General features: G+C 36.5%; 1 pseudogene; it reads right to left on the reverse strand.

Annotated features, from left to right (window-relative positions):
* Positions 1-5,221: 5,221 nt before the first annotated feature.
* LOC141522780 (spermidine synthase pseudogene) lies at positions 5,222-6,381 on the reverse strand (annotated as a pseudogene).
* Between the last annotated feature and the right edge of the window lie 6,967 nt (positions 6,382-13,348).

A 13,348-nucleotide genomic window follows, 5' to 3' on the forward strand; every position in this document is an offset into this window, starting at 1 on the left:
TGTTTTCCATTTTCATAGAATGTAGTTTCTACCAATTTTTTTGCAAGATTTTGAGTTTTACATTTCTTTCTCCCTCCCCCACAACAGTAGGCAATCTGATATAGCTTTTACATTTGCTTTCATGATATGCATAGTCAAAATTGAATGTGTTGTGAGAGAAGAATCAGATCCAAAAGGAAAAAAGAAAACATTAAATAACAAAATTACATAATTCTTAAGACAACTTTTAAAAATTGACAATAATAAGCTTTGGTCTTCATTTAAACTCCACAGTTCCTTCTCTGTCACAGATCCCCTAAAATTGTCCCTGATTATTGCATTGATAGGGTGAAAAAGTCCTTCATGGTTGCTCATCATCCCATGTTGTTAGTGTATATGATATTCTTTTGGTTCTGCTTATCTCTCTCAGCATTAATTCATGTAAGTCTTTCCAGGTTTTTCTGAAATCCCATCCCTCATGATTTCTTATAGAACAACAGAGCTCCATCATATTCATATACCACAATTTATTCAACCATTCCCCAATAATTGAACATCCCCTCAATTTCCAATTCTTTGCCAAAACAAACAAAGCTGCTATGAATATTTTTGTACATGTGGGATTTTTACACTTTTTCATGTTCTCTTCAGGGTATAGACCCAGTAGTGGAATTTCTGGATCAAAGGGTATGCACATTTTTATTTCCCTCTGGGTATAATTCCAAATTGCTCTTCAGAAAGGTTGGATCAGTTCACAACTCCACTAACAATGCGTTAGTGACCCAGATTTCCCACATCCCTTCCAACATTGATCATTGTTCTTTCTGAGCAGTTTGAGAGGTGTAAGGTAATACCTCAGAGATGCCTTAATTTGTATTTTGCTAATAAGTAGTGATTTAGAGCAATTTTTGTTTGTTTGTTTGTTTTTAGGTTTTTGCAAGGCAGTGGGGTTAAGTGGCTTGCCCAAGGCCACACAACTAGGTAATTATTAAGTGTTTGAGGCCAGATTTGAACTCAGGTACTCCTGATTCCAGGGCTGGTGCTCTGTTCACTGAGCCACCCAGCTGCCCCTAGAGCAATTTTTTATGTTACTATGGATTGCTTTGGTTTCCTCATCTGTAAATTGCCTTTGCATATCCTTTTGACCATTTGTCAATTAGGGAGTAGCTTTTTAAAAAAATTGACTCAGTTCTCTGTAAATTTTAGAAATGAGTCCTTTGTCAGAAATAATAGTTGTAAAAATTGTTTCTCAATTTACTATATTTCTTTTTATCTTGATTCCAGTGGTTTTGTCTAGTTTGATGTAATCAAAATTATCTAGTATGTTTGCACTGCATTTTTAAAGAAATTCTCTAGGAAAATTGTTCTGATATCCTAGAAGCAAAGGATAATATAAAAATTGAAGGAATCCTCCAATCACCTTCTCAAAGAGATCTCAAAATAAAAACTCTCAGTTATATTATAGCCAAATTCCAAAACTCCCAAGTCAAGGAGAAAATATTACAAACAGACAGAAAGAAACAATTCAAATATCATGGAGCTATGGTCAGAATTATACAGGATTTAGTAATGTCTTTATTAAGGGCTCTTAGGGCTTGGAATATGATATTCTGGAAGGCAAAAGAGCTTGGATTACAATGAAGAATCAACTACCCAGCAAAGCTGAACATCCTCTTTCAGGGGAAAAGATGGATATTCAGTGAATTAAGGGAACTTTCAAACTCCTGTTGAGATGGCCAGAGCTGAAAAGAAAGTTTGATCTTCAAGTACAGGACTCAGGTGAAGCTTAGAGAGGGTGGACGAGAAAGGCAAATTATGAGGGATTTAATGATGTTGAATTGCTTGTATTCCTTCATGGGAAGATGATACTGATAACTCAAATGAACCTTCTCATTTATTAGAGCAGTTAGAAGGAGCATATATAGTCAAGGCACGAGAGGGAGTTGAATATGATGGAATTAATGGGCAAGAAAGGAATGTACTAGGAGAAAGGGAAATGAGAGATAGAATGGGCCAACATATTTCATGGAAAAGAGGTAAGAAAAAACTTTTGCAATGGAGTGGAAGGGGGGAAAGTATTTGAGTGTAGGAATAATTTAATTTTTGTCTTTTATCTCCAGCATCTTGAATATAGCAATTAATAATTGTAAACTGTATACAACAACATATATATATATATATATATTACAAATTTATTTTAACCAACTCAAATCTCTGGACACCATATCCTAATTTTTGTTATTTTGTAATTATATTGGTAAATATTCATATACAAATATGCTCTCTCCCTCAAGCCCTTCAATTGATAGCATCATATGGACATAATCCTGAGTGGGCTCACTGGGTCAAAGGGCATGAACAGTTTTGTAGCAAAAGAGTTCTCTTGTTAGTAAAAACTGAAACACTTATCAATATTAACTCATATAGTGGCATACTGGTGGCATTGCTATATATAATAGGGAGTATACAGCAGATTCCCCTAGACTACTCTGTCACTCCATGGAGTCCTAAACTAGTCTCCAAGGCCCTTCTGGGGAAACATGTAAGTTAGTGCTGAAAGGACTTGGCACTTTGCTATGACAACAAAGTTTGGTAGTCCTAGTACCCATAGGAGAGTGAGTTGCTGCATTATTTAAGAAGGCGAAACTTTATGATTCTTCAGCTTTTAAAGTAGCAAGTAAACTTCTTTCCTAGGGCTTCCTATAAAAGGCTAATGGTGGGAACTGCTCTTCCCTACTCTGGGAGCATGGGTCTTATGCTTTCTCAAAAGATAAATAGTCAAATGATATGTGGTCAAGAAGCACTTTTAAATGCCCACTATGTGTTAGACACTCTAATAAAAAACAAAAGACAATCTTTGAGGAGCTCATGGTCTAATAGGGAAGACAGCATAAAAACATGTTGGTAAAAAACTCCTCTATATAATTATTATAGTCAAGGTTAATTACTGTCATTTACATTACGGTTCTTGTGAATGTTCAGCATTTGTCTTGTATAGAAGAAATAAATAGCTGTTCATACAAGATTTACTTTGAAAAGATTTCTACTCCTCTCTTTTTTGGAAAGAACCTAGATATAAGGCAAATCTAAGCTTTGAATAATTTCCCCCAGTTTCTGCAATGGGAGCATCTAAAAATAAAAAGATGAGGTGAAAGAAGGTGACTTTTCTCTTTAAAGTGAGACCTTTCATCAAGTATGAAGAGAATGAGAACAGTTCCTTAATGGAGAGAGAAAAGGGGAATTCCCAGCCCCTCTGACCCAAAGCAGCATCAAGAGCATATTGTTATTGTTGTTCAGTTGTGTCTGATTCTTCATGACTCCATTTGGGGTTTTCTTGGCAAAGACACTAGAGTGATTTTCCATTTTCTTCTCCAGGTCACTCTTCAGATAAGGAAACTGATGGGGCAGCTAGGTGGTGCACTGGATAAAGCACCGGCCCTGGAGTCAGGAGTACCTGGGTTCAAATCCGATCTCAGACACTTAATAATTACCTAGCTGTGTGGCCTTGAGCAAGCCACTTAACCCCATTAGCCTTGCAAAAACCTAAAAAAAAAAAAGGTCTCAGATAAGGAAACTGAAGCAAACAGGGTTAAAAGACTTGATTATTTAAGTTAGTAAATGCCCAAGGCTGGATTTAAACTCAGGAAGTTGAGTCTTTGTTCCTCCAGACTTGGTACTCTAGCCACTGTACCACCTAGCTGTCCATGGTTGTTATTGTTTCATAAGCATAATATATGCTCTGATTAGAATAGGTTCCACCTCCTTACTTCCCTTTGTTTTACAATAGTTCCATTTGTTAACTCAGTGTTCAATTTAGGATGATCTACTATGAACCCCAATGAACTACCCTGTTCACACATAGACACCTGTTCCTTATCTTTAGTATTTGCCATTATTATCCTTTCATCCACTTGACTTTAAAGAACTGCATTTTGTTGTATTTTCTTTTGACAGACATGTATTGACTCTCTGTGACCCCATTTGAGGTTTTCTTGGCAAAAAAATACTAGAATAGTCTCTCTTGTCTTCCCCCAACTCATTTTACAGATGAGAACACTGTGGCAAACAGGATTAAGTGAGTTGCCAGTAAGTGTCTGAGGACTATCTGAACCAATGAAGTAAAGCCTTCCTGAACTCAGGATGGATGCTCTATCCACTGAGCTATCTGGGGGTATGTATTGAACATTTTATATAGATAGAGAGAACTATACATATCTGTATGTATGTATATGTGTATATACATATATATATATATGTATATATATATATATATATATATACTGATATTTACCCACACTGTAAAGCATTATAACAAATGAGGTGGGAATACAAATTTTCAAAAGACAGTTTTTATATTTTACCTGAATAGCTTGCACTCTAGTTTGGAAGTTAAAATATTTAAAAAACACTAGACTATATGGCAGAGACAACAAATACTAAGGAAGTTGAGGTAGTTTAATTAATCCATTTATTCAAGTATTATATGTTGGATATTATGCCAAGTCTCAGAAAAACAAACCCAAAGAAAATTATACAATTCTGAACCTCCAGGAGCTTATACTCAATTGTGTTCAGTGGGGGAGGAGAGAAAACTGACAAGTATATGCATAAATAATTTAGAGCAAGAGGATGCTATGACCCTGGGCAAGTCATTTAACTTCTGTTGTCTCAGTTTTCTCAGCAATAAAATGAGGATGATAACATCTACTTGGCAGGGTTGATGTGATTTCAAATGAAATAATTGTAAAGTGCTTAGCACAGTGGTTGACACATATTAAGTCCACATGAATATTAGTTGTTATTATTAGTATAATAAATATTATTAACAACTGGGGATCAGAATAAGCTTTATGTAGGAGTAGTACTTGAGTTGAACTTGAAGGATGGTCCAAGTTTGATAAAGCTGAGGAAGGCATTGCAGCCATGGGAGACAGACTTTGTAGAAGCTGCTGCTGCTGCTGTTTGTCCTTCATTTTTTTTGTTTGTTTGGTGAGGGGCCTCGTTAGAGGTGAAAAGAATCGTTCTGTACACAGATGATCAATATTATAGACACTAATTGACCAGACTGGACAGAGACAGAGAAAGACAGACAGACAGACATCTTGTACTGCCCTCCACCTGCCCAGCAGAGCATGGCACAGGGAGCCCCTCAATTATGTCTTGGGTTCAGTTACTCTTGGTCAACAAGTGGGGTTGGCTGGCAAGGGGCAGGTCCTCAGTCGGGAAGTGCCAGTCAATGCTCTCAGCGCAAGAAGAGGGGCATCCTGGAATAGGTATTTGTTGCTTGAAGTCCCTGGGAGAGGCCGAAGTGGCCATACCAATCTCCTCGCACATCACTTAGGACCTTGCGGGCAAACTCGGGCAACACAAAGGCCTTGCAGTGGACATCTGAACTGTAGTACTTGAGGTCCATTTTCTCTACTTGTTCATGGTTCAGCTGCTGCACTGGCTCCTGGAAGTTAGTGCTCAGAGTCTTGCTGCAGAGCATGAAGCCAGCCTGGCTACTGGGGTAAGGTGGGGAAAAATGCCTAATCAACAACAACAACAACAATGGATACATGTCTGTCAAAAGAAAACACAACAAAATGCAGTTCTTTAAAGTCAAGTGGATGAAAGGATAATAATGGCAAATACTAAAGATAAGGAACAGGTGTCTATGTGTGAACAGGGTAGTTCATTGGGGTTCATAGTAGATCATCCTAAGTTGAACACTGAGTTAACAAGTGGAACTATTGTTCCACAACAGGGAACAGAGACTTGCAGAAGTGTTGCATCTCCTTGATGAGGTCCAGATGCTACCACTGGCACTCACCCTGACAGCAGAGGATCCCATCATCCTTCAGAGCTGACTTCATCAGTTGATAATAAGACTCTTTGAATAAACTCCCAGCAAGACCCTTGGGGTCTGAGGAGTCCATGATGATATCAAAGGCATCCTGGATCTGCTGCATGAATTCAAATCTATCACTAATGTGCAAGGTCAACTTCAGACTGGAGTAGCCCACAGCCATGCCCAGCAAATATTTCTTAGAGACCTGTATCATGTCCTCATCAATATGGCATTGGACCACAGACTCCATAAAGGGATGCTTCACCACAGCCCAAAGGATGCCCCTGTCCCCACCACCAATGATTAGTACCTTTCATGGACTGGGATGACTGTAGAGGGGCAGGTTGGCAATCATCTCCTGGTATGAGAATTCAAACCTCTCTGTACATTGGATGACTTCATCCAGGATCAGGACGTTGCCATAGGTCTTGTTGAGGAAGACCAGGCTCTCCTGGTGGGGAGCGCTGGTGGTGGAGTGGCTCGTCCACCTGTGGGAACATGGCCTGGCCCAGCCATAGGCTGCACATCTGCTGGAATCAACCTTTGCTGATGGTGGGGCCCCTGGGCTCCATGGCAAAGTGGGAGGACTCACAGGCAAGCAGCAGCTGCAACACAACGGGGCCAGCAGCACCCACCTGTCTGCCCTCCCGCCAGCCCACACTGTCCTTCATTCTTGAAGAAGACCATGACATCAGGGAGGTGATGCCATGACATGCAAATGAATTGGATTTGAGTGAGGGGTTGCTATGCTAAGTCACCAGCCTCGCTTTCTCCTCCAGAGTCATCCAGGTCCAGAAGCCAGATTTGAATCAGGACATCTGGTGATAGCTCTGGATGGGAGGCAATCAGGGTTAAGTGACTTGCCCAAGGTCACACAGCTAGTAAGTGTCCAATATCTCCGGCAGGATTTGAACCCAGATCCTGCTGACTCCAGGGCTGGTATTTTATCCACTGTACCACTTGAGAATGTGTTATTAAATTTTTGTGTGTGTGAAGGAAAGACAGAGGTCTAGAGACAGACTATGATGATCTTTAATTCCAAGCAAATTAGTTAGTTTATATTTTTTCCTAGAGGCAATTGGGAACCACTGGAGTGTGTCAGTAGGGAAATAACTAGTGAGATCTGTTGATTAAAAACAGGAATATTAATTAACTTGACAGGTTTATAGAGAATGGATTGGAGAAAGGAAGGGAACGCCAATTAGAAGAAGTTTTCAAAAATTCAAAGCCTGAGGTGAAGAGAACTAGGGTGGTTGTAGTATGAGAGGGGAGACAATTATGGCTGCAAATCTCATCAGGGCTTTAAACTGGAAAAGGAGGGGTTGTGAAAAAAGTTGTATATATGCTAAACCAGATACCATTAAGAGTAGCAACTTCAGCACAAAAAAATGGGAAGGGAATTGACCAGTAATTCATCAGATACAAAAATCCTAGAAGATAATAAAAACAAACAAAATCCCATTGTCTCAGAGAGTTATTCCCAAATTCTGTATAACAAATGGAGAGAACTATACAGTCTTACTTGTTGAAGGAAAAAAAAACAGGATTGATATTGTGCTCTGTGATTTAGCTTTGTCTATGAGAAGCAGTCTGATTTAATTTAATATTAATCTATAACCAGTCATTTCTCATTCAAAGAAATGTTCACATTATCATATTTTCCTGTGTCCTCTGATGTGATTCTGCTCCAGTGTTTCAGATAACATTTATAGGAATCTTGGACAAGAAAAAGATATCTTAAAATACATTCCAGAGTTGAGCATTCAAGTCATTATTCCATTTTTCCTGGAGCTCTCCCCCATTTTCTGCCTTCCATTGATAATCTTATTTCTTTCTCTTTGAAAAAGGTCAGATTGGGGTGGCTAGGTGGCACAGTGGATAGAGCACCGGCCATGGAGTCAGGAGTACCTGGGTTCAAATCCGATCTCAGACATTTAATAATTACCTAGTTTTGTGGCCTTGGGCAAGCCACTTAACCCCATTACCTTGCAAAAACCTAAAAAAAAAAAAAAAAAAAAAAAGGTGGACCAAACTTTTCATGAGGATAAATAAGGAGGAGAGGCCATTAAGTTGAGGTAGTAACCTAATCTCTTCTGGGTTAGGGAAATAAATAAGACTAGAGTTAAATTTAGAGTTATCACTCTTAATTTCCTAGAGAAGTCTTTTTTTTTTCTTTTTTCCCTACAGGAGTCCTTTTCCATCCCTCAGTTCTATTGCCTTCCCTTGACTGATTATTTGTTTTTATATGATTCTTTGCATCTTGTCCTCTCCATTAGACTTTGAGTTCTTAGAGAAAACCTTAGGGTTTAAATATCTAGCACATAGGAGGCATCTGATTTTGTCCTGAACTTTCCAGGAGACTTTCTTAGGAGTCTAGAAAGACCTTTTTTGTTTTTTTTTATTTTTTATTTTTTGCAAGGAAATGGGGCTAAGTGACTTGTCCAAGGTCACACAGCTAGATAATTATTAAGTGTCCGAGGCAGAATTTGAACTCAGGCCCCCGTGACTCTAGGGCCGGTGCTCTATCCACTGAGTCACCCAGCTTCTAGAGAAACTAAAAGGGAGGATTTTCATATGTGGTGTGGAGTAAATCTTGGTTTCTTGTGTATTACTAGAGCATAAGCTCTGGAAAGTACCATTGTGCTTCAAAAAAAAAAAAGGCTTTCAAGTTTGTTCTCAACAAGCTTTCTGAGGACCAAGTATGAATACTCATCAATAGGCTGATTACTTAAGTAATGAATTTTTTTTAACCTTAATACCTAATGAAATAAAAAAAAATGACCCCTATGTAGCTGCCTTCCAGGACCTGAATTAGGGTGATTTATGGTATGAGAGGAGAGAAAATTATGACTGCAAATCTCATCTAGGCTTTAAGGAGAAAAGGGAGGGGTAGTGAGAAAACCTGTATATATTTTAAACTTTTCATAGAGTGGAACACCTCTAGCACAAATAGCAAGAGGAAGAGCCATGAATTAATTCTTCAAATCCTAGAAGTCAATAAAAAATAAACAAAACAAACAAATAAAACTCCAATGTCTCAGATGTTCTGCAGTGATGGAGGAAGAAAGGGTACAGGAGATATGTCATTCAATTTTAACCTTTCAACATTAGATTTTATTGGTTTTCATTACAGAAAACTTAAGATCATTGTCTATTGGCCAGTGAGTATACATGTTATATAGTATACAGAGATACATATTACAGTCAGTCTTGACATTTCTTTCTTTAAAGAGACAAGACATTTGAAGTACAGCTCACAAGTTTTCCTTAGAGAGTAATTTGCAGATTTGGTCATATCTTGTGTCCAAAAGTATCAAGAAGCATCATTTCATCTAAAACTTTGTCATTTCTATTTCACTGAAAATGATGAGTATCTACAATAACAAAACAAACACCATGATGAAAGTATATATAACTTAATTGCCAACATCAGTTGCAGTGGATGAATAATGAATAAATTTGTTGTTTTGTTGTTCTAATGTGTCCAACTCTTTGTGTGAAACTCCTCATTTGGGATTTTCTTGGCAAAGATACAAGAGTTTGCCATTTCTTTCTCTAGCTTATTTTACAGATAAGGATACTGAAGTGAACAGGGTTAAATGACTTGCCTAGAGTCACATGTCCTGACTCCAAACTTGATGCTCTATCTACTGTGCCTCCTAGCTGTCCCTAATGGACAAATCAGAGAAATCCTTTGATACTGATAAGATCATTTATTACACACATACACATACACACACACACACACACACACACACACACACACACACACACACACGGAAACTTCAAAAAAAGTGAGAATAAAGAAAGATGGTAAGAAATAGATCGAAAAATATGGTTCATGAGTAAGGAACAGAAGAGACCAAAGACTCATAAATTGCACAGAAGTGTTACCTAAACACCATGAATGAATCAAAAGGTACTAAAATAGGTCCAATGCTGAATAATATTTTTAAAAAATGAAATTGGCTGTAGTTATAGAGATAAAAAAACAACTGTTTCCTGAGGTGACAGTAATTTCTGAATTAACTGTTTGTGTATTTTCAGACCACTGACTTTAGAGCAATGGTCAAAATTAATATTAAGTTATAAGAAAGAATAAAAATTAAAAAAAAGATGCAGCGCTAGATGAAAGCAATTCCAACCAGATAGATTTATTTTTTGATTGCTATTTTATTTTATTTTCCTAATTATATGTTATGGAAGTTTTTCAACATTCATCCACTTGCCAACGAGTTGATTTAAAAAAGTAAGTTGAATGTGAATTCAAGAAGGCCTGAGTTCAAATCTATACTTAATTGCTATGTGTCACTGGGCAAGTCACTTAGCCTTTGTATGCTTTCAGTTTACTTATTTGTAAAATGGGGATAATAACAAACCTACTACTCAGGGTAGAGAATAAAATGGTACAATATTTGTGAATACCTTTGCAAATGTTAAAACTAGATAAATGCTAGCCATTTATTAAGACTCACTCCAGCTAAGTGCTAAAGATAAAAAGCAAGGCATAAACAGAGTCCTTGTTCTTAAGTGGTTTACATTCTAATAGATTAGAAGAGAAGACTAATGACTGCAATAATTTTATACAGGTGTTTGATAAAAATAAATTGCCATAATGAAAAAAAACAAAAGAAACCTCTTTAGCCAGAAAACATTTTATTTGCTTGAAAAATAGATATGGCAACCAGGGACAATATTGGTTTAGAATATGTATATATATAATATATCATATTATTATTATATTTTATATGTTATATTATTATTATATTTTATATATTATATATATTTACTAAATGTTAAGTTTAGAAGGATGAGGGATTATTATGAACAGAATCATTTAATAAAACAGAGAAGCAATAGAGGGTCAAATGATTCTAAAGAAAGCTTAGAAAAAAAAGAAAAAACAAAAAAAAGAAAAAAAAGAAAACTTAGCATGAGGCATAGCCAAGCAAAATCACCCTAACAGTATCAAGGGATGAAACTGAGTCAAAGATAACTAAAAAACAAAGATGGAAAAGTTCTGCAAATATTCTTTAAAAATTTTTTTCATAATCAAGAACTATTGAGTCACCACATTTAGCTTCTAATATCATCTCAGATATCTCTCTCTCTCTCTCTCTCTCACTCAATCTTCCTTCCTTCCTTCTTTCCTGCTTGCCTGCTTGCCTTCTTTTCCTTCCTCATTTCTTTCCTTCTTTCTTTTTTCTCTTTTTTTCTTGCCATATTTACCAATTTCTATTTATTTTAGTCTTTTTTTAAAGGTATGTTTATAAAGGATACAGAAATAGTCCTAAAGAGAACAAAGATGAGAAAAAGTAGTGGGCGGACCCAAGGAGAGGTAGAAGAGCTTTATGTTGGAGGTGATAGTTTCAAGGATGTTTGATTTTCAAGGAGTGAAAGACAACAAAAGTGAGACGAAATCTCAAGCTCAGTTTATTATTCTGAAAGAAACATCTGAGGAAGCTTAGTAATTATTGATCCATATGTCTACTCTCTCATGTAGATAAAAGAGCTCGCCTATCTTCCTGGATGCTATCTATAATAACTCAAAAGAGCTTATTCTCATTATCCATATAGAAAAAAAATCTGAAAGGATGAAGAATGACTATTATGCAGAATATGAGGCAAAGTAGGTTTACAGATTTTCTCTCTCTCTCTCTCTCTCTCTCTTTCTCTCTCTCTTAGAAAAAGCATTATAAAAGGATGATTATTTGACCAAGAAAGAAGACACGTAGGCTAGATTATGTTTTGCAAAGTTCTTTTAGTGTTTCCAAACTTCTCTCTAAAACAATGGCCCATCATTTTAATATCAATATAATACCATTACTGTTCTATGAGTGTGAATCATAGTACACTACAGTCTCTGAAGAATTAAAACTGAGGAATAAATGAATGAATGAAAAAGCTTTTTTGAAAGAGCTTACTATGTGCCGCACACTGAAACTGAGGATCATAAAAAGAGCAAGAAGAAAGGACATGGTGGTATGATCAGGCTGCAACATTTCATAAATAAAAGGAGTAGAAGGGAATAAAAAGAAATTAAGTAAAAAAAAAAGATAGGTTGATCATGTAATGAGTAAGGGGCACCAAAAAGTCTGTATGTTCCATTTATATCCTTATGATATCAAGAGAAAGCAAGGATAACAAAGACTCCAAGCATATTAGGTGGGGACTTCCTGTATTCAGCTTATGGGAAAATATCAAGAAGAATTGGACAAAATGGGTAGAATGGATAAAATGTGATATTATATAGTAAGAGGGCATGCCTACATCTATGAGATCACAAGTTCATTTGAGTCAATGGCATAAATGAGAAATCACAATGCAAGAAGAAACATTTGATCTCACAGGTGTTGCTGAGACTGGGTATCATGGAATTCATGGTTGGAATGAGGATAGAGAAGAATTAAATCCAAAAGGAACAGAATAAATAAAAATGAGGAAGGAAAGGAGAATTAGATGTAATTGTATTTTAGAATCACATTCTTATGTGAAGTCCCCATTGAAGTCCTACTAGGATGCCTTATCCTGATGCTGGAATGACCCTATACTCTCAAAGACAAAATTCCCAGAGTAGAGGTTCTACAAGTTCCACCAAGGTGTAGTTTTTTCAAGTAGGAGGTCAGAGATAGATTATGTAAATCTGTTGTCCAAGGACCTAGCTTTGCCAGGTGTGGAGACATTTCTAACTAAATTAACTCAGGGTAATGAATTTCACAGCCTCAGGAAATATTGAAGACCAACTGTTAAGTTGTAAAGGTTGTGATCTGTATTGGAGGAGGGAATGTGTACAATGACAAAACTACAAAATTCAAAATATTGAAATGTAGGCACTCATATGAAGAAGCTTAGGATTGTAGGTGACAAGTATGGTAGAAAATATTTAGATGAGTTCAATTAAGCATAAAGGAGAAGAAGCAGGGGTATAGTGGAACCACCTCATACTTGCTTACAAGAACTAATAGTTAAATTTTAATTGTGCGCATTTACACTTTGGAAATTGTTGAATGCTATAAATCAGGGCTTGATTTATAATTTTGTTGATTATTTGTGCTTTGGAAGGTGATGAAGAAAATGTTAATATTGAAGATTAAGCTTAAAAGTATATAAGAGGTAGAATTTTCTTTTCCAGAGAATTGGTTGTTAAACCTTTACCAGAACAACACTGAGAAGTGGTATTGTTATGCAAGTTTTTTTTTTTGTTTTTAATGGCTCACTTGGTTAGAAGGAGGGAAAAATGAAGAATAAAGGAAACAAACAGTAATAAGAATATAATCTGGGTCCACATATTATCTTCTCATTTATTTGAATTATTATTAAATCTCCTAGGATTATTATGATTAAAGAAAGAGATGGAGAACATGGATCTAATATTTAATATTTCCTCACTTAATGGGAAGAGTGGGAAGCATGAATTTGATATGACTGGAAGCTTTATGACATGGACTAAACCCAGATTTAAATAGGAGAAGGAGGGTGGGCTACTCTGATTTGAGCAACAATATTTTTATGATGATGTTTTATTACAGAAGTTATTGA

Source organism: Macrotis lagotis, chromosome 4, assembly GCF_037893015.1.
Source record: "Macrotis lagotis isolate mMagLag1 chromosome 4, bilby.v1.9.chrom.fasta, whole genome shotgun sequence".
Taxonomy (NCBI): domain Eukaryota; kingdom Metazoa; phylum Chordata; class Mammalia; order Peramelemorphia; family Peramelidae; genus Macrotis; species Macrotis lagotis.